The following is a 21,425-nucleotide window of genomic DNA, read 5'->3' on the forward strand; positions in this document are numbered from 1 at the left end:
TTTTAACACTGCAGTGTTTCTTTATTGGTTTTGTACGTGAATGCCTGTTGGTGAGCAATCTCTGCACACAAACAGTGAGTATCTCACCCCCCCCCCCCCCACAAAATCCCTTATTAACCGTGTCACGTGTAAGGAAATAGCGTGGACATTGTTGAAAGAGAAGCTACGCGGGATCGTTTGCTATAGTGCATTTTTGTTTGTTTGAAGCAACAGAATTGCTCCAAAAAAGGTCAATAACAACTAACTTGTTGACATTTCAGCTCAGTGGATACTATACATTTTGCGCAACGTATGCGCAATTTTTGTGGACTCGTAACTGGATTTCTTTGCTATTATAGGCCTATTGCACGTAAAAAAAAAAAATCTTTTTCCACGGTCACATTTTCTTAAACCACCTTCAATGATAGTTTTCTTCTGATTGATATATTCCTATGTTCACTTGAGCTAGGGTTTTCTCGTTAAATCGGTAGGTATACGCTTCCGGGTAATGTTTCCTTTAAACAAATACAACCCCAAAAGGTATATGTTAGTTTCCGTAGACTTCAAAGTCATGGAAATTTATGTTTTATTGCTATTGAAGTATTAATTTAAATAAAAGTGATGTTGACATTAATTTTGTGATCATCCCGTTCGACAATGTGTAGAGCTCTCGTACAATTAGTCCGTGGGACGAGAGGCCGAAAACGCTTTAGTTTTCGAGAGTTTGCATGAGAAAAAAAACATAAGAAACAGCGCCCTCTAATGACACAGTCAGAAACCTTTTCGCACGCAATGAGCGCTTGCCAGATAATACTTCTTTCAAGTTCCATTTGAAGATCATTACAGATCAAATTCGTGTAAGCTGTTGCCGAATAGCAGCATTCAGAAATCGCATTCGTAGTTTATAAATCAATTAGACAAATTTAATTTCTTGACTTGCAAGGGTTGGCGTAGACTAGACGAACTGATCGATACTCCAGTACGTAAAACGTGTACTTAATTGTTGTTTGAATTGCTTGAACTGAATTTTAAATTGTTACACAGAAGAGGAAATTAAACGTTGGAAGTGCACTAAATCGATGGTGATGGACGAATCTGAATATTAGAAACAGTGAATTCGAATGAAAAACGTTTTAAAATAACCGGAGAAACCTATATAATCTAATTTAATCCATTTGTTTATTTATTTATTCTTTTTTTTTTTGGGGGGGGGGGTTAAACCTGCACAGTTGTTACCCACACGTACACAAGAAGAATGGTATTTACATTACATAGGTTTGTTCAATCTGTACTGAATGAGCATTACTTTGTTTATTTTTAACGAACCTAAACGAGATTATGCCCCACCCCCAATTTTCAATGCCCCCTTAAGATGAAAACACAACTGCCCATCAAACGCACACGGATGAAAGCATAATGATCGCGCTATAAATAAAACTGTCTCTTCTCTTGTTAAATGCACAACTGCCCCTCAAAACACCAGTACCCCTCTCGCATTAACGAGATTGTACACAAGTTCTAGAAATGGAAAACGTACCATCGAAAGCACAAATACCCCTCTCGCAATAATATAATTGTGCCTCTTTCGAGATGGAAAATTGGTCCCTAAAAATAATAAAATTGTCACTGAACAGTGCCCCTCTCGCGATAAAAAAAAATGGTCTTGCTACATAACTATATAGGTAAAAGAAACACAACGAGCAAGATAGAAAACGCATTCATAATTATTTTGTTCCTCGTCATATAGGTTTATAGCGAAATGCACCGTGACCATATTCTTTTCCTCCACTTTCACACTGACGGAAGGTGCCCCTTTTTCTGAGCAAGTGCCCCTTTTTGGTGTCCCCCCCCCCCCCCCAGTTTGAAAAGCGTTCCGCCACCCCTGGATACACGGACTGTCGACTGAAACGAAAATGAAATTATTATTGTTCATCATAGTGTAAGTCAAATAAGCCATGGCTTAGACTGAACTCTTAGACCTTTTTAAACTTTTGTCGGTAAAATATGAAAAGCTCGATAACAACAGCCTGGCCGTGGAGTGCAATCTTTATAACATGAATGTTAGCAGGTTCTTCGGATATTTCTCAAGTAGAGTGATTCTGCATTTGAAAACAAAGTGTAATCCCCCACATGCTCAAACCACAACCATCAATTGCACTTCGCGTCAATTATTCCCGATTGAGAATCGACGAGCACACCAACAGTAAAACTCATCCCTTCCTGAACATACTTCAGGCTCCTTGCAGTTGCTCTTGAAACATCCATTCACCACTTGATGTATTTAAAAAAATATATATATCTCTTTAAGGATAGCAAATGAGCGGAATTGTTAACTTTATAAAATAATTCGTTTCTGGAGAAAATCACCACAACTTTGTTGGAGTACTTACGGTGCTCTCTTCGTTCAGTGTCCGACGAAAGTTCTCAAGGAGAGAGGTATGTTCTACCAGTAAAGCTGCCAGCGATTGTGGTTGGCAAGGTGCAACACTCACGTACACTTCGCTTCGACAAGACAGGTGTGCACTTCAGGGCCGTTAGAGACTGTTGAACACCTATTTATGATACAGGAAGAGAGACAGATGTGTTGAACTAGGCGGGCAGTGTTATCCGTTGCTTTTTCATGTCTTAGATGTAAGCGTAATGTACGTGACAACTTTGTGTGTAAAAAAAAAAAAGGATATAAACACAATGCTGACACATCCACGCATCCTATTTAAATGAGATATCGCTTTCAAGTATCATCTCGAGAATCGCCAACAGGTCATTAAACCATATAAAATGCCTAGAGATACGTTTAGATATGCACACACACGTAAATACTCGCTACGCGAAGACAGTCCCTGCTGAGATGAGCAGTGCGCTAATAAATTCAAATTTTATGCGCGCATGCGCAGAAGCAAGAGTGAGGCAAGCAGCACAATAAAATTTTCAGATATTTGACCAACACTTTTGAAGGCCTACATGTACTCCCATGCATAACCAAGTTCGGTCGTTGTCTCATTAAAAAATGAACAACTTCTATTTCGCTTGATAAGGCCAAAAAAAAAATAAGTCGGTCTCTGGTCGGCGCGTGCGTCGATTTTAATCATGCGCGTCGATCTTTTTTTTTCCAAAATGTTCCGCGGTAGCTCCAACAGCGCCCTCTATTTCCGCACCTCCTCAATTTTTTTTTACCAAAGAGCACCAAGGAATGGGAAATTGCACCAAGGCAAATGATCGAAAGCACCAAGGCAAATTATGGAGGACACCAATGTACATGAGGACACAAATAAAGCAAAAAAGTACCGCACCTTGTCTGAACAATCCAAGCTTGAAGAAAAAAAAAAAGCCGCGTGGCCGCGTCAATTCCGGAACTTTGGTCTGACCAGAGACCGAATAGTTGTTTTTTTGGCCTAATAGCAAATTATTTTTCTCTCTTTGTTCGTGTTCAACTCGAAACTACACGGACAGTGCATAAAACCACTCGATATCCTTTACGAATAACTGCACGATTGGCTAAGCGCTTCCCGTCAAACATGTTCATCAATTGCAAACATTTTTAGGACTGCAAACTGCAGATCGGTGGCAGTCTCTCAGCGCCAGCTCCATAAAGCGATTCAATATACTAAAACATCGAGATGGAAAGATGACATGACTACAGCGCCGAAGGTCAAGTGAACCTGAGCCGACTTGCGGGTCATCAGTACCCCATTGCCGGTAGGGGTAATGATTGACGGTGGATCGAAGGACGTCCGTCGAGCAAAAGATTGGATGTGCAGCTCATCAGAATCAAGAATCACTAAACTGTGCCTCGTTAAAATATTTCCTTACAACATTTAGTATATATTAGAGATTATTTTACAACCTTATTAATACGGTCTGGGTCACGGGAGATTCAAGTGATATCTTACATTTTCGGAGGAAACGTTAACAATTCCTGATTATATCTGACGCGGACTATACGTACTTGAAGCAGTGGTTGAATCCATCAAATTATGAGCCTAAGATATTAACATGATACTGGCGCCGCATATAATTTATACCATGGGTACAATTTACTGTTAGAAATCCGGTCCCACATTAGTGGTAACACCTGTCTTTGAAACAATGTTTTGAATAGAAACATACGTGAGTGGAATCAATTTTGTAACCGGGGAATTCCTTGGTGCCATAATTACTCGACATCCCACACAGTTTCCACATGAAGTTATGGGGATTTTAAGTTGTACCTTTTGATGATCATTCAAACAATTATCATCTTGACCATAAAAAGGGCGCAAAGGTGAACCTGCTCTTGTAAGGGGCCGGGTATATATTATATCCTCCAGACATTTTGTCTCGGGGAGTTGACTCTTGTCACAGGGACCGCGCAGATAATCGGTAGAGAGGTTTTACAAGATGCCAAGCTAAGAAAACAAAACACTTATTGAAAATCGATATACCTAACAAGAAATAAAATCTCATCGACTTAATCATCGTGAGCAATTTAAAGTTTGAAGGTTTATCTGGTTAAATCAGATTTTTATCGGGCAAATAAATTGAACAATTGCAATTGGTTTTTGATGTTAACAAAAAATCTGAATTGACCATAGATCAAGACCCGAGCCCTATCGGTCGGCCGAGTTTTTGAATACTCCTTGTGTATCGACAGTTTCAGAAAAAAAAGTGTACAGTGCAGAAAGCTTTTGGTATAATTTTTTCAATTTAAAACTTATGCACAATGTTGACCCATGTTCCACTTTCGATTAAAAAAAAACCAGGACGTGATTCCAACTAGGACGCAAAAACAACATACGCAGGCGCGAATCCGGGGGGGGGGGGACGCCCCCCCCCCGGATTCGCGCCTGCGTATGTTGTTTTTGCGTCCTAGTTGGAATCACGTCCTGAATTGGGGGTGTCAGAGCGGGGGGGGGCGTCCCCCCCCCCCCCCGCTCTGACACCCCCAATTCTTGAATCCGCCCTTGGTGCGCATTGTAATGCGAATGAGAATCGACATGAGCTTTGTTCATGACAGAAATTTGGATATTGACTCCACATTCGTTGGCATTCAAAGAACATGTTCCATTTTTACAAGCCAAGAATTCAATCGATAATGTGCTCTTTGATGCATTACGCACACCGAAAAGATGCACTTATCGTTCTTTTGTTTTTTTTCCGCTCGTACAATGACATAAAATGAAGTAAATCGATTTTTATCAACGATGGAAATATTCCCGCCCTAGATACTTAAATTGAATCGGAAAAAGAGCAAACGGGTTATATACATCGGGCACGCAACATCATGTGCCAATGGCATGTGATTCTATGGGTTCGAAGAGTTTTGTCCTGTGTAGTCAAAATAAGAGCGCCAGATGCTGTTGATACTTTTCATTAGAAAAATATAACCGGTGGGTATGATTTTATTTCGCCGGCTTTTCATTTGGTAATGATCGTCTGTTTCCTGTGTGGATCCGCTCATTGTATCAAGTAGGCATAGAAGGGAATCGCCTTAGTGATTAAAGGGATATTACGGTCTGGAATACGCCCGATTGCAAATACAAAACGCGTTTTAAACGACATGATATTAAATGGAAAGAGCATTTAAAAGTACAATTTAAACGTCCACACAGCCATCCTTTAAAAACTGGAATTTTTTTGGTGTAATTCTTGCAAGAACCATGCGAGAACGAGGGGGTCACAATTTCGTCCCGAAAAATCGAGCTGTGCAAGTGCTAGTTCTAATTCCAGCCGTCTAGTGGTCACCTACTGCGGACGTGTAAGAAATAAGATTTGTGAATTGGTGCTTTATGTAATTTATGGTACACACAACGTGTATCGTACATTGACCTTTTCACTGAGTGAACATTAAAAAAAAAACTAATACGCCTACAGAGGCTGTTTGCAAAACATGATATAATTTTCGAAGTTCTACCCCACGTAATATTATGTTTACATAAGTTGATACTGTTGACTGTTATGATGAGAAATGTGTTGTTTTTACACCTAAAGGGACGCATGCCACCTGAGGCGAACCCGAGGGTGCCATACGCCAAGGGTGTAAAGAACACTTTCCAATATCACGCTGATTAATAATTGTTTTGTTAAATAGGCAAAGCCAATTATTAGAATGTATATAATCACCGCAGTGTACGATAACCATAACATCGCTGGGCAACAATGACGTCATGCTTTGTTTACATGTGTGCACTGCTTCCCTATGGGAGCTTGGAGGTTCTCGTCCGCACCTGACACCCATAGGAAAATGCACATGTAAACAAAGCGTGACGTCATTACGTCCCAGGATTATAACTTTGAAATTTCGTGTCGACCTTAAATGCTCAATGAGTGCGTTCGATTACTTCCCCCGCGTTTACTCGTGCAAACGCGACAGCGTTCGATTTACCTCTCACGTGACTTCTCGCGCTTACTCGAGCCTAGCCCAAGCAACCGACTCGCCGAGCCGGTTACTTGGGTAAGTATCCCATAAGGCCATGCAATAAACATGGCTGCCAACGTGACGTCCGGCGGGCGATATTTTTTTCCGTATGCATGGGCGTAGTTTCGAAGTAAAATGAGTTGCAAGTCAGGTTCTCAGACTTGATTTTCCCTTGAAAAAAATCCTCCAAACCACATATTGGTAAAAGAAAAATGTTCCAAATGACTAACAAACCTTTTTAAGAGAAAAAAAGAAGTAAAGGAGAAGAAATTAAAAAAAAACATCCAATGGGAATCGAACTCACACCATCGGATTTGTAATCCAATGTAGTATCCATGACACTACAGCAGTGACTCGATCGATGTGGTAGTTTTAAACATTATACTATTATAGGGCCCTCCAGCATAATTCTTTATAGTAGCGAGCATGTGGCATGGAAAAAAATTCGAGTCCGGCGGGCGCCTCATCTCAGGCCGTGTCCGAAACGGGCTCCCAGAGCAGCTACGGCTACGTCTATTGTCAGCGCGTCCCCGCATATTTTCAATGGGCGTGGACCTAGACCTAGCTCTAGACAGTTGATTCGGATGCAGCCTGTGTCATGTCAAAGTTCACGAAACTTTACCCGAAACCGTTCGTTTATTTAGTTCCACTGCGCATGTCTGTCATCACGCGAGGAGCCAGGCGCGAGTAAGCTGGGGGAAGTAATCGAACGCACTCAAGGGGAAGCAGGTGCCATTCATCAGACGCGCTACGCCTTTCTTGCGCAAATGATGTGAGTGCCGGACGGTATTTGAGTGACACCAATAATGGTGGAACATTCGTTTTTACCAATTTAACTGTTATATTTAACTGCGTGACTGTTATAGACCAATGAAATTACAGTATCCGAGACACGATATCACAGATAGCTCTCACAAGCCAGCTGAACGCCAATTAAACCTCCACCGTTGCCTTTGTTGTACAGGTGCCAACGACGATTGTAATGTCTGGCTCGTAAACAAAATAATGCAAAGATCGACCATAAGGTAACAGCATTGTGTTGACCGATTTAATGGTCACAACTTCTTGCATAATCATTGTGCATAATTTTTACGCAAAGCACAATAGTCTATAAGTGTAAAGAGGCCTTGAATTATTGAATGCGCACTAAAAATACAAAGTTGCCTAGTCAATTGACTAAAGAGGCCAAAAAACTGAAACAATTACCTCTGTGTGAGAAAAAAACATCTTATTGATAACTCTTTTGTATTTTACCTCCAAAAATATATATATGTTTATAAACTGCGAGCAGGCGATGCCAATGAACATCTTTTTGTCGACACTGACGTGTTTTCCGGTTTTGCAGATAATAGTTATCATTGACAGATGGTGTCCAGTTCTCCCCCCCCCCCCCCTCCGCGCTTCCGACATCGTCCCCCGTCCCCCATGTTGACAAGACATCGCCGCCACTGGTACCATTAATCCATCTCGTATCGCGTCCGAAATCAATCCTTTTGGAGTTGATATTATAACCAATTCTAATTTTTTTCTTTTACTTTCCCCCATCTTTTGAGCAAAAATAGTCCCAGAATATTTGTTTGTTTGACTCGTCCATCGTGTTGACAACCATGCATGTCACTTACGTACACAATCCACAATCCGATATCAGAGATAACTATCAGATTCTTTAATCTCTAGAATCTGTAGGCCTACAGAAATAATTCCTGATGTGTGTCACTCCTCTCTCAGGACTGACATTTGAACGCAGGGGAAATACCTTGAAAACGATTTCGAGACGAAAGTACAAGGAACTACGTACCTTTTTAAGAGCGTTACAGAGGAAACAGACACTCAAATGTACAATTCAGAATAGGGATGGTGATAATAAAGGTAGGGTAATTGCACAATGACAAAGGGAAGTGGCTGGCTGAAAAGTGCACATGGAGTTGCAATTAAACTTATCAAAATTCAAAGAAATTCACACATTTGTAAGTCTTGTACAATCGAGCCATCCCAACGAACGGTGCGAGGCCGATAGGATCATTGGATTTACATTTTGCATTGTGGATCAAATGCATTAATTCAAAGCTTGATGTTAATTGATAGGCCACAACTTTTCCATGTAGTTCAACCCCCTTTGAAACATATTTTTCTCCTTCCAGGGTGCATACAAATGCACATAAGGCTATTGAGGTTCAAGATCAATATAACTAGACTTATTCGGTACGAGTTTCAACGTACACGTACTACAAAAAAGCGGACCAATTTCCTCCTCCCCTAATGAGGAAGTTCTCAGGAAAAGTCAAAAATCATTCATGGAGATTGATGACTGCACATTTTCGCTGTGGTCATCATTAAGTCAATCCATTCCGGTCTGTAGATCACCTTTTGTACCGGTTGATAACAGGTGCCCGGCCACCTGGCAGGTTCCCACCATGCACCTTCCTGGTCTCCTGCATATCACCTACATTCAGGTTCCCTGCCCTCCATCCATTTAGGGAGGATCTCCGAGTTTAATTTACCGAGATAGTCCGACGGTCTGAGCCCCACGCCAATGAAGTGAAAATTCAATTTACTCAAATCAATCTGACGTGACTTTTCAGCCCGCCTGATTTATTTTGAGCAAATAACAGCGACGATGCGGTGTGGACATTGAGAGGAACGGATGGTCCCAGTCCGCCTATCTTTTACACCTACCATACCAATTAATCATTCGTCATTCGTCTGCGGTGCATATGGGTTTTGAGCGATATTTCTCTGTTAATATTGTCCATTTTAACGATGTCTTTCTGAAAGATTTATATATTGGATTTTTCATTTGGGAGACGTACATTTTAATTGATGGTATGAACCCGATGTTTGTACTGCGCCGGAGAAAGCATGTTGGTTAATTGGCGAGATGTCTGCGCGTGTACGCCTACGTGCTCAAAAGAGTTTTGAGGAGCGAGTCCCCATCCCAGTAAGCTGGGGAGTGGGCTGTCAGACAGTATAATACATGTACATTATTATACTCGGACGACAATTATGAATTAAACCTGTCCAATAAAGAACTATCGTTTCATATTTTATTATACTATAGTTTATTCAGTCACAAATGTTTGTGCTGGATGCCAAATAAAAGTACATAATTAAATAATTTACGTTTCTGAATGGTGAGAGCATTCTTAAACATTTTTTTTCCATCACCTACTCAGCTTCCTCAAAAGGAATGGAAAATATATTTCGAACAACTCCGAGTATTTCGAGAGGTCCCTCTAAATTTGCAATGGTAATATTTAAGTGCCGGACCTTAAAGTGGATCGTTGATATCATATTTTGAGAGTAAACGAATTAACTGCTTACCTGATCCCTGAATATCGGATTAAGACACCTCTGGTTAGCCTCATCAGTCCGCAAGTTCAAATATTTGTCCAGTAGAAGTTCACCCAAGCTACACAGAGCAAGTTCGGCCCGGGGCAGGAATGATGCATGACCCCAGCACCTTTTCAAGTCGGATTAAGGTCCGGAGAAAAGGTTGGGAAAGTCACGCGCGTAAAGAAAGACTGTCTTAATAATTAAAGACATTGTTTTCCCTGCTCCAAGACTCATACCCATGGTTATTTGTTTAGCAGGATTTGGCGGATCAAATATTTATGAACTTCGTCCAAGGCATCCCATGAGAAAATGCGCAAAAAAGGCCCCTCAGAGTTTGGATTCAATCAAGCCCTGTTTGACACATTAATGATGTTCGGGCTCGGTCTGTTTACAATGGCTCTCCCCGTGCTATTTTGAGTTTCAAACCCGTACATGTTATAATGTCAACAATGTTTATAGTTATGGAATAATTACCTTACAAAATAATGAAGGGTTTGTTTCCACAATGCGATGAACGCCGTTTTGTTACCTTTCAGAATCCCGCCCTCTTTTGGCTGCCCAAAGTCAGTTTCGACAATATTTAAGAATGCAATAATACATTTTTTTTTTGGAATTTAGAAACAACTGTTATATTGTGTATTTTCGGTAAACACGTCGCCCAAGGACATACATTGCATTTACCTTTTGTAACCAAGCATATGCATAATTCTGGACACAAAGAATAACGAAATTTCAGCTTCCTCCACCAGGTAAAAATATGAAGAAAAAAAACGTGTTATCATTTATCGCTAAGGGTAGTAGAATTAATACCCTGGACGTCAGTTGTAAATGCAATGAAGACGTCGTCCAAACTGGGCTAACTATAGACTGGCCAAAAAAAAACCCATGCTATATGCCAGATTGCTTTCTCGAAGTATACTATGCACTTAAATGTGCCAAATTTGCTGCCATGTCCCACGCGTACTGCATGCCGGCTGACCGTCTGACCGTACGAAGTTGACGGCTTACCGGATCTGGCAACGAGGTCATTAATTAATTAAACACATGACATCGTGACACCGTTTGAAGAAGGTTGCGGAAGCGGCGAAGCAGCTGGAGCGATCGAATCAGTAACTATGAAGATGGATTCTCTTTGCGAGCTTGGAGATGTTTTATTGGTGTTACTTCCGACTAGTGGATTTCGCGCTGGATGAGTGCAAGACCTACGCCGTTGTCATTCGTTAGTACAGCTAATATATCACAAGTTCAATCAAAGGTTAATCACAAGGTTATTAGGCCACAAGCATTAGGGGATAAACACTGACACAAGAATGACTTTGTCACATTAACTCTCATACTGGTAACTTGAGTTTGGACTGAGTGTCACGTGCTTTACCTGTGGCATTGTATTTCGAAATGCGAGCTGTATAATGATCTGGGAAAGAGGCCGCGAGACCAAAAACATGTTTTCGAACTGAAACCAAAACGTGTCGTGCTAAGGAGATTTACATATATGTGTCTTAAATGACAGGATTAAACTCGTCTTCGTGACAAGATAGTTTTTCAGGCAGATAAGGCAGCAGCCTCTATCTTGCTCTATCTTGGATGACAAATTATCTTGTCAGAGTGATGGATTAATCACTTTATGCACCCAATCATTAGACACCCTGTAAATATGTGTCAGCATGACAGATCTTATTTTAAATGTGCGGTGCGGTTATCGTTTTCATCATCTCCGGATTTGAACTGTCTTGTACTTGTGTACAGCTCAACAAACGAAAGGTTGACAATTTGTTTGTTCTCGAATGGATTTCGACGTCAATGTCTGTCGCGAAGACGTCCTCAAACAAAAGAAGAGGGGATAAAAAGACTTGCTCTAGGCTGGTGTTCCGTTGATCGCTGGTTACCGTATAGGCGTCGAACGAATAACAGCCCTATATACATCAGAAGATGATCGAGTTCGTCCCTAGGGCACTTATCCTACATCTATGTCAGAATGCCTGGTAATGTGACTATAGATCGATGTATATCCTACTTCTCAATTCGGATGTCAAGAATTCTGTTGATTGACAATTCCATTTACATTTTAAACTAGGCCAACATTCCACAGGGAAAAACCCGACGCCTCAAGCCACCCTCTTTTCCAAAGCTTTAAAAAAAAATACATCACACATCTTGATACATATTTGAAAGGTGTATTTCATCAGCCAATTTGGAAAATTTTTATGGAGTATATTATGGCCAATTCCAAAAAGTGCCGTTTTTTTCATTTTGTCCAAGGTTTTAATAATTGTCACTGATTAGGAATGTAATGGATTTGGGGTGAGGGTAGTTTTTGCAACAATGGTCATTTCTCTTTTTGGAAAAAGACTATTTTGTTTAACATCTTAGATGTTTACTGTTCTGTTTTGCCCTATACTAATGGTTGGCCATAACTCAATCAATATGTTTCCTATTGGAAGGATTTTTTCGTCGTTGAAAAGCTAATGAAATAAATTCGTCATATATTATGTATCAAGATTTGTGATGTATTTTTGAAAGCTGTGAAAAAAAAGGTGGTTTAAGGGTTCGTTTCTTTCAGGACACCTGTAGTTTAATGAACAATTCCCAACTTTCCAGAATATTTGTTCGGCTCATCTCACTTGCACTCAATCATGCATGGCCAAACGAATGTCGCCCAGTTTCGCCGACCTAAGTTTCTTCCCCTGCCAAGGATATTGCCTACTATAAGGAAACTATATTTACTTTATCAAAGAAATCGGAGTTATCTAACTTGAAGAGTGATCGTGACCATCACAGTCACTGTAGTCTTATCAGGATGGACAGAATGCAATTTACCGAATTTCTCATTTCACTTAATTTAAGTTGACCTCAGTCTGTTCTTCTCTGGCTATGGTTGAATAATGATATCGACCACGGAGAAATGAAAATAGCCCGCGGTAGCCTATCCGGAGAACTATGATACAGGTTGTGATTGGAGCCCGGCGGCCCAACTTATAACCAATGCCGGGTAATGTCAATTGAACCCTGGGTCACCTTTTCCGTGAGCTGACAAAACAGTGCCAACCATTTATTGCAAAGAAAGGTGGCTATCAGGGAAAATAATGGACCCCGGCGAGACTGTTGTAAAAACGTTGTAGTCTCTATACTATAAGGATACGTTAGCATTCGATGCATTATAAATATTCTGGTTGTGTTCACCGGCGAGACTTTTGAAAAAACGTTGTAGTCGGTATACTATAAGGATACGTTAGCATTCATTGCATTATAAATATTCTGGTTGTGTTCACCGGCGAGACTATTGAAAAAACGTTGTAGTCGCTATACTATAAGGATACGTTAGCATTCATTGCATTATAAATATTCTGGTTGTGTTCACCTTGCTCATTTAATAACATTGAGATGTACCTGAAAAAGCGAAACTTATCTCCATGTAGCCTATTTTTATTTTAAAAAAGAAAAGAAATGAAAAGAACTAAGTTCCAAGTACTCCAATTGAAGATATGCCTCTGACAGATATAAGGAAAGTGCGTGTGACCTAGCTTGTGTCTCTGTCAACAACAGTGTCCACATTTTCCTGATATCAACACTCATCGCGCCCCAGGGGGAGATTATCCTTATCCACCAGGTAAAGACAAACACACGTCTACGGAAAACTCCCCGTATCTTCAGACTGGCGAATCCTGTATATCCCCGTATTCCACAAACCAATGCTTTTAGATGACATTCACCACTATTATGTTCAGGATTCACTGAGATAAAGTTTATTTCCCACTCCTTATAGTTTGACAAAATACATGTTACACAATATTCATGATAGGTGGATCATCTGGAAAACAAAGAGAGTTGTTAATATAGATGACTGTCTCTCTTTCTCAAGACAATAAGTTGGACAGTCAGGACTCCAGTAACAGCCGAGAAAACGTCATTACTTTGAAGTTGAAGGCATGTATCGCTCTCCCTCACGGGGTGCCAGATTTAAAAACAAGGCGAATGAAGAGAAAAGCAAACGGTTCTCGTAAGAGCAGACAGCAAGTGTTGCAGTGAACCACAAGGAAGAGGGTCAGCAAACACGGGGGAAACAAATTGCATTTTGCCGGTTTTACGGCTCAAAGCTGGCAGGTCCTGTTCCTGACTGCTGCGACAGGTTTGCGGTGGAATAAACAATGACAGCTTTCGAGACAACATATTGCAATAATTATGATCGTCTTTCGGAAGCATAACTTATGAGAACATACAGCATAGTGCTGCTGCTGGTCAATATGCTTACGTCATCTTGTACATATATTTAATATTTTTATGTAGATTTAATGTGTCGGTTTTAGTTTTAAGAATTAGTTGCATTTTCGTTTTAATTTGTATTTATTTTAAGTTTAATTTTGATTTTCGGGTTTTTTTTCATTTTCAATTTTTAATTTTTATTTATTTAATAGTATTTTTATTATTATATCATTAAATTATAATATAGTAATAATTTAATTATAATAATTTGGGGGGCTAATCATCCTTACTGGCAGCTGAGAAGCTGAATTTCGACGGACACGGCTACAACGTGGTCGAGCGGAAGGCATGTAAAGGCAACTTTGGAAGCAGCCATGCGACTCATGTATGACCACGGAGCACAGCCAGAGATCGAAAGCGTTTGATTTTTGTGGAGAAAGGAACACCGGAGAGCCCGGAAAAAAAACCTCGCAGCACAGGAGAGAATCAATCCACAACTCTACTTACGTATGGTCCAAACCGGGAATCGAACCTGGGCCACAGTGGTGAGAGGCAAGCGCTTTACGCACTAGCCACCCATGCTAAGTTTTTTGCCATGTGTATTTTTATAATTGTATTTGTTTGTTTTTATGATACATGTATGGCGGGTCTCCGCTGTTGGATATCCAATAAATAAATAAACAAAATGAATACCTAATACAGGGCACTTTCAGAGACATCCTGGGGGAACATTTTGACAAAACATCTCACGAAAGTGTCAGACGCGGTCCCACTTGACACCATTTCAGTCTTTCGTTTGTAAATCCTTGGAGAAATCTAACATTCATCTTCTTTTTTAAAGAAAAAAAACCTGCTGTACTGCAAAACAGACTGCGATTTGTATCATAAGTATTACATGCCAAGGAAAGTGTTCAAAGTCTTGATGGACACAAATGAACAATTTCATTTCGAATACTAACCAAATAAGCCGGAATGCGAGGAACAATCGGACAAACTTCATTTCATAAATCTGACAGGTTAGACTAATTTGTTTTTCATGATTGTCCAACAGTGGATCCCTTCCTTTTATTTGTTTTTAATATGCTTTATCCTCTTTTATTTGTTTTTAATATGCTTTATCCCCAAGATGTTTCTTTGTCACCAAATATGTCAGTAGGTAAATTGAATGGCCTACAATTACATGTATGGACTCCAAAACCCGTGTTGTAAACATGACGTCACGATGACGCACTTTGATTCCAGAAAGGTACGATATAGTTCCCGAGCGAGTGCAAATTTAAGTTACTTGCAGTCAATCTGTGACGTGCCCGATAGGTTGCCGGATCATGACACGACTTGCAAAACGTGTCTGAGGACCTCAATGCCATCCTCAAGATGTGAGTGGATCAGCCTTAACGCATAGAAAACTACCCGATGAACGTCAAACGGCTGGTTATGATTCGTCTTTGTTACATATGACTTGTTTAGACCATCTCATGTTAATCCAAATTAAGTTAAACAACAGCTGTTTACAAACCAATAATAGCCTGTTCCGCAGTCAAACATAATTTCATCATTGCACACACATCAATTTGGTCATGGTCTGGATTTTTATATGACTTTTTTAAACATAAATATTTGTAATTGTTTTTGGTCCTCTAATGGGGGATAACCAGCTATATTATACAGATGCATATATCCCATTTCAGTCAATTTAAAGTCGTACAAGAAACAAACAACGTTTAGTACTCGTACTCGTACTCGTTCTCATGAACATATTTTCGTACTCGTTAACGTAGTCGCGTACTCATGGAAATGTACTCGTAGGCCGATTCGTATCGTACTCGCAAGAAAATAATCCATACTTGTGCTATAGTACTCGAACATATGAAACCAACATTCGTATAATCGTATATCATACTTATGAAACTATTTTCTCGCTAAATGTTTTACTTTATTAGAGCTATTCAGTGGAAACGTATATTCCATTCTCCACTTACTGGGAAGGTTTAGCATATCAAAAGGGCTCACCTTTAATCCAATGTTACAGTCATCGTTTTTCCATTACTGTCTATAATTCACAGCAGAATGTCACTGCGAATGACGTGTACTCATTGAAAAGTACCCGTGCTCGTACTCGTACTCGTATGTGGAAATGTTATCGCGCTTATATGATATTTAAAAAAAAAGTCTTCTACTCGTACTCATGTACTCGTATACTCGTACTTGCACCTTTACTCGTGTACTTGTGGAATGTGCCTCGCACTCGAACTTGGGAAAATAATGCACTTCACTCTTACGCCTACAAATTGACTCGTACGTACACCCCCTGGACAAAGTACTCGTGCCTATAGACATAATCTCCACTACAACACTGCAAGTTCAGGACTATAAACTTCCCAACTGCTGTTTTGACAAAGGAATGACCTTTTTGATGTTCACAAACTGGGATACATAATTGTATTTTGCCCCGATGAAACCTTGGTATGAAGTCCTGTGTCGTCTTACATTCTCAAATCCCGCAACACGTGTTGTCTCCCCCCCCCCCCCTAGTTACGCTTCACATTCAAATTGATTATCAGCACGCGCCGAGAGTGTGGCCGAGTGTTCCCACGAGCAATCAGCTGAAAAGGTGCGCGCCAGACGAGCCATATTCACACTGTCCTTCAGATGCATTTTTGGCGCCAAAATGGTAATCATTAGACCGGAGTGCAGGAATGCAATGTTTCAACACTTTGTCATCTCCGTTTCAGCTAGTTTATGTTTATGTGTCCGTGTATACAGAGCGCATCCAGGGGGATACAAATAAACAAAAACAAATAAGCGAATAATATTACTATCCTTCTGAAGCTCGAGAAGATCTGTATAATGATACTATCCTTCTGAGGCCCAAGTAGGTCTGTATACCATCCGGATTATTGTGCAAGGTCGAGCGCCAAAGCACGACTCACACGTACACAAGCAAAGTGGTGGCTTGTTGCAGCGGTATTTCCAAATCACGCCAATTCAATTGGTAGAACAGGCCCTTAAGTCTTTTTTCCTCGCATGGGATATAGGATGCGACAGCTGACCCTGTACATCTGGTTCAGAGCTTCCATTCTGGCAACCTTATGCATCTGGCAACAATATGTTTTTTCAAAGACCGTTCATGGAAAACAACTCCCGGCATTCAACGGCTAATGAACAATCCAATGCTAAAATCCACGCGCAACCCGAGGAAACACATACCAATACATCACTTGGTATGTGCCTTAGTAATGCCGCAATTCAGAAGCTTCGGCAAACACGTTTTATCATAATTAATATGTATGTTTTGCTGTAGCCGATTCTGTTTGTTAGTCAATGAAATGAACCAATCTACCAGTTTTTCTGTGTAATGACACTTAGCCAAGGTATGCACGACTGTTCAAGTTGGAAAAAGTCTCAGATCAATACTACATTATGGCTCATACTTATGCTCATCCTCAAACTGTAAAGTGAGTATACCTTACATGGGCGTGGATCCCGAGGGGACGGGGAATGCCTCTCCAATCAATTTTGGGTGGGGACACCAATGACGATGTCCCCCTAATAAGTGATTCCAATTCGTGTAGATGTTATATTTTATACTATATTTTTCCACAATATGTTATTATATTGCTGTAAGATATTACTTGTGCACTTCTCCCCTTTTCACGGAAATGCAACAATGTACATGTATTGCGGAGAATGGACCTAACTGCACATTATTAAGTGAAATCATACGCGCTTGAGTAGCGCCCCCTATAGAAAGATGGTGTCCATCTCCACCCCACCCCATCCCCGCTTTTCTAATTTCCCAAGCTGCTGGTCCCCCGCCCCGCCAAAGTTGACAAGAAATCACCGTGGTAGGCGCCTGAAGTTACACATCAGCTCAGTTGTGTCAGAGAGGGAAAAAAACATGTTGTTGGTGAACTGAAACGAATTTCAAGGTCAAAACAACAACAAGGGTTTCACATAATTTTTTACATGGATATTCGCGCAAATGTGTTTTGCATTTTGTGCCCCACTTTTAAATTAGCTTCCCTGAATGCCAACTCCCCGAACTTGCCAGTCCAATAACGTAGGTTCGTACCGTATCGTCCACAGTTTTTTTTGCGACCCATGTGAATAGAGTAATCAAAGACGCGACATGCAATTATACGGGTTCCTACGCGCGGTCAGAGAGCGTCTCCCAAGGTTCCGCTGTTTTCCGGGATTCTCCACTTTTCTTGTTAAGGGAGTCGGGCGGTTTTCGTAAGAGCCGTCCAAAACTAATGCACTCGTCAGACGTGTACACCCGGGATTTACAGTTTTAATTCGCGGTGTCGCTTTGAAAATGTTTGGCCAAGGCTGGCTCCCCGGTCGTTGAACCCTCCGAACCAATTCATCACTGATTTCGGATTTTTGTGTGTGAATGTGTGAGTTTTCGTTTGTACAATCAGACACATTTTGGAGGGTAGAGTATCGATGTTGATTCTGCGGAACACCTTTTCCCCGCAGGAAATCAGATGGCATGGATCTCTTTCTCCCCCAACTTAGTTTACACCGATACAAATTTTTCTATGTGTCACATTGCGTGTAAAGAAAATTCAAGGACGGTTAGCGGCTCAACAGGTTCTGCCAAATCTTGATTAATGTATGATCAACCATGTCATCCAATTTGCGCTGTTATCTCTCTGACGCTTTGTTTTTTCAAATTCAGTTTCTTTGAGTTGTAATGTTCACAATTGAATCACCAGATATTAAAACTGCAAATTCATCTGATGATGCGGTTATTCCTATATCCCCAAGTCATGTAAGTTTTACATTTTTCATCCACATAGTGTTACTTCCTTTAACTGCTTAACAGCCTAACATGTCTGCTCACCACTATACTTTTTCCATGTGTATCACTGGATATGTGAAACGGTTTGGGGCACAGATACTTATGGCTTGACGTATTGATGGAACTGCCGAACTCGTCTTGCCGCCACAGGCATAATTTCCAAACTAACGTCATGTAATTACTTGGCTGTCATAGCCTACAGTAATTTAAAGCTGCCTTTCCGTAGGCACTTTTTCTGTCATTTTTTTTTGTCCGTAGTGCACTGATGTCTTTTTAAACCCTAAATAACTGTATTTGTTATTGCAATTACTGGAAAATTACATTGAGGATTTTTTTAATGACTTTTGTTGGTTACTTTGTTGTTGTTTTTGTACCTACACAAAAAAAGACATTACTGAAGCGCTCTGTTTCTACGTTTTAATTTGTCTAATATCAAGACAAATATTACGGTGGCCTATCTATTTGGGGTTGTTTTTTTTTTGGGGGGGGGGGATTGTGTGAAATAGGATTTTTTTTAACGAAAAAAATGTTGCAAACGCTATATAGTTAAAATCACTGAAATACAAGCGACTCGAACTTATATATCGCAAATATGAAAATTTGTTGCAACTTGGTTATTAATACGCATGCAGGGCGCAAGACGGTTTGGAAGCGAGAGCTCTGAAAAACCACAGTTTTAAAGATGTCAACTTGATTGGCTGTCAATTCGTATTAAAACAAATTACGACCAAGTGAATATAAAAAAAAGTAATACTCACCGTGTACCAGCACCTCTGAGTTTTATTTTCCAAGAATGACAATGGCTACACCAATACATTTTGTGTCTGTTCACCTGTTGATCATTTAATTTTAAAACCCCTCCCAACTAACTAGCCGCATCTGTGTCGAGAGCTACATTGTTTTTGCAACTTCTAGAAATGGATTAATGTGATACATGTAATGGCTAAAAATGTGGTCACTAAATAAATGAATAAAATTGTAATGCTTATACAGCGCTTTCCATCGTATCAACAATCTCAAAGCGCTTTTACAATATTCCCCCATTCATCAGGCCACGAGACCACGCGGCAGCCCATATCAGCGCACATTTGGTCTTCTACCCTCACGGGTACCATCCATACTCCTGGTGGGACAGGCGAGAGGCAATTTTTAAGTTCCCAAGGGCACAAACACCATGTTCCTGGCAGGGTTCGAAACCACGCACCATCGCACATGAGGCAAACACTGTCACCACTGGACCATGGCAGTGACCAAACCAGTCTGGACGAAACTATTCTTTTGGCAACGGAAACAAATCCGTAGCGTAAACTATACGAGACTTGCGTCTACAACTTGTGCTTCCAGGAATTTAGAAAGAAAAAAATGGCTCCAATAAAAAAATCTGACCGCAATGACGTAATCCACTGAGTGCGCACCACCAAAAAACGAGGACACCAAAAAATTCACCCACCCTGAAAATTGGATCTTTCAATGGAACATTTAAACTGACATCTCAACATTGTGATTACAGCAGAAACTATCCTCGACACTTTCATAGAACACTGAATGTCGCGGACTGTGAATGCAACCCTCGTTTGCGCTATGCTCGAAAAAAGTTCAGTATGTCCGGGCATAGAAGGCGTACAGTATGACTAATTGAAGGATGTGGGGTGCAAAGGATTTGAATCGAATGAGGGGAGGAGAAAGGATGTTTTACAAAGACGAAGTCTCCGACGGGTTAATTTCCACCGCGAAAGTCGAAAAAGGAAGATCATATGCTTTTAATTTTAATTACACATTAATCGTCTTGCACGAAATGGCCTGAGAGAGCGAAACTGAGGCCGTAACGGTGCAACATGCCTATAGAATGCCACATTGTCGATGCCCGATGTGCTTGTTGTCCGTTAATAATTATTCGTCTTTACTGCCTCAACTAAAAAGGTGAGATACAGTCCGGGGGACAACGAGTAAAAAATGCACCAACTGCACACAAGAAGAGTATTAAACAGTTATGTACTCACGTAAAAGGGCACGTCACGGTTCAGGATCCCACACAACAAGTGAAGAAGACTGTACTCTTCGCAAAGATCAGGAATTGCCTCACGCATTACTCAACTCTGATATGCGAAGGCAGCAGTTGGTTTACAGCGCACTGGCCTTCCTCGCTGCGCCTTCGATGCGAGCTTCGCTTGTTGGAGGAAATGCACGTGATGACTGGGAACGGTGTAGACTTAATTCAAGTCAGACCAGCTGTGGCGGCCGAGCGAGTTGCTTTTTTTTATTCACAGCGGTGACGCTGTGGATAAACTGTCTGTGCCGTACCAACGATGCGCAGAAGTCTTCATTGCGACTCCAACCGAGGTCACGTCACCTGAAAGAGAAATACATTACCTGTTACACAACAGCGCCCTCAGCTTGAACAATAATTAACGTTTTGGTGAGGACAGACCAAGCAAATCCTTCGATTTTCAACTCAGTGAAGTATAGTGACGATGATAAAATGGCACCAATGGCTCAACTGAAACAGTTCCTCTTCTTTTTATTTGGTGCTGCCGAGTACTCCATAATTGCTTGCAGAGGGGACATTGTAGAAATCAGAGTAATGAACTCAATCTAAGTCAACAATTCTATAATATAACTTGATTATTTAAAATCGATATTTAGACGAACATCGCATTCCTTCCATAAAGTAAGAAAAAAAGTAAGGTCTGTCCGAGCCAATGTGGCTCATCAGGC

The 21,425-nt window shown here is 40.7% G+C and overlaps 1 protein-coding gene across 1 annotated transcript in view; it reads right to left on the reverse strand.

Annotated features, from left to right (window-relative positions):
• LOC119742015 (gonadotropin-releasing hormone II receptor-like) overlaps positions 1 to 20,962 on the reverse strand; it is a 59,576-nt gene extending 38,614 nt beyond the window's left edge. Inside the window, exons 1-2 of the mRNA XM_038218022.1 lie at positions 20,711 to 20,962; positions 2,370 to 2,531 (exon numbers count right to left, since the gene is read on the reverse strand). The gene's annotated coding sequence lies outside the window, so the exon portion shown is untranslated. The remainder of the gene's footprint in view (positions 1 to 2,369; positions 2,532 to 20,710) is intronic.
• Positions 20,963 to 21,425: the final 463 nt, after the last annotated feature.

This window comes from Patiria miniata, unplaced genomic scaffold (genome assembly GCF_015706575.1).
Source record: "Patiria miniata isolate m_02_andy unplaced genomic scaffold, ASM1570657v1 HiC_scaffold_5, whole genome shotgun sequence".
NCBI classification, from domain to species: Eukaryota; Metazoa; Echinodermata; class Asteroidea; order Valvatida; family Asterinidae; genus Patiria; species Patiria miniata.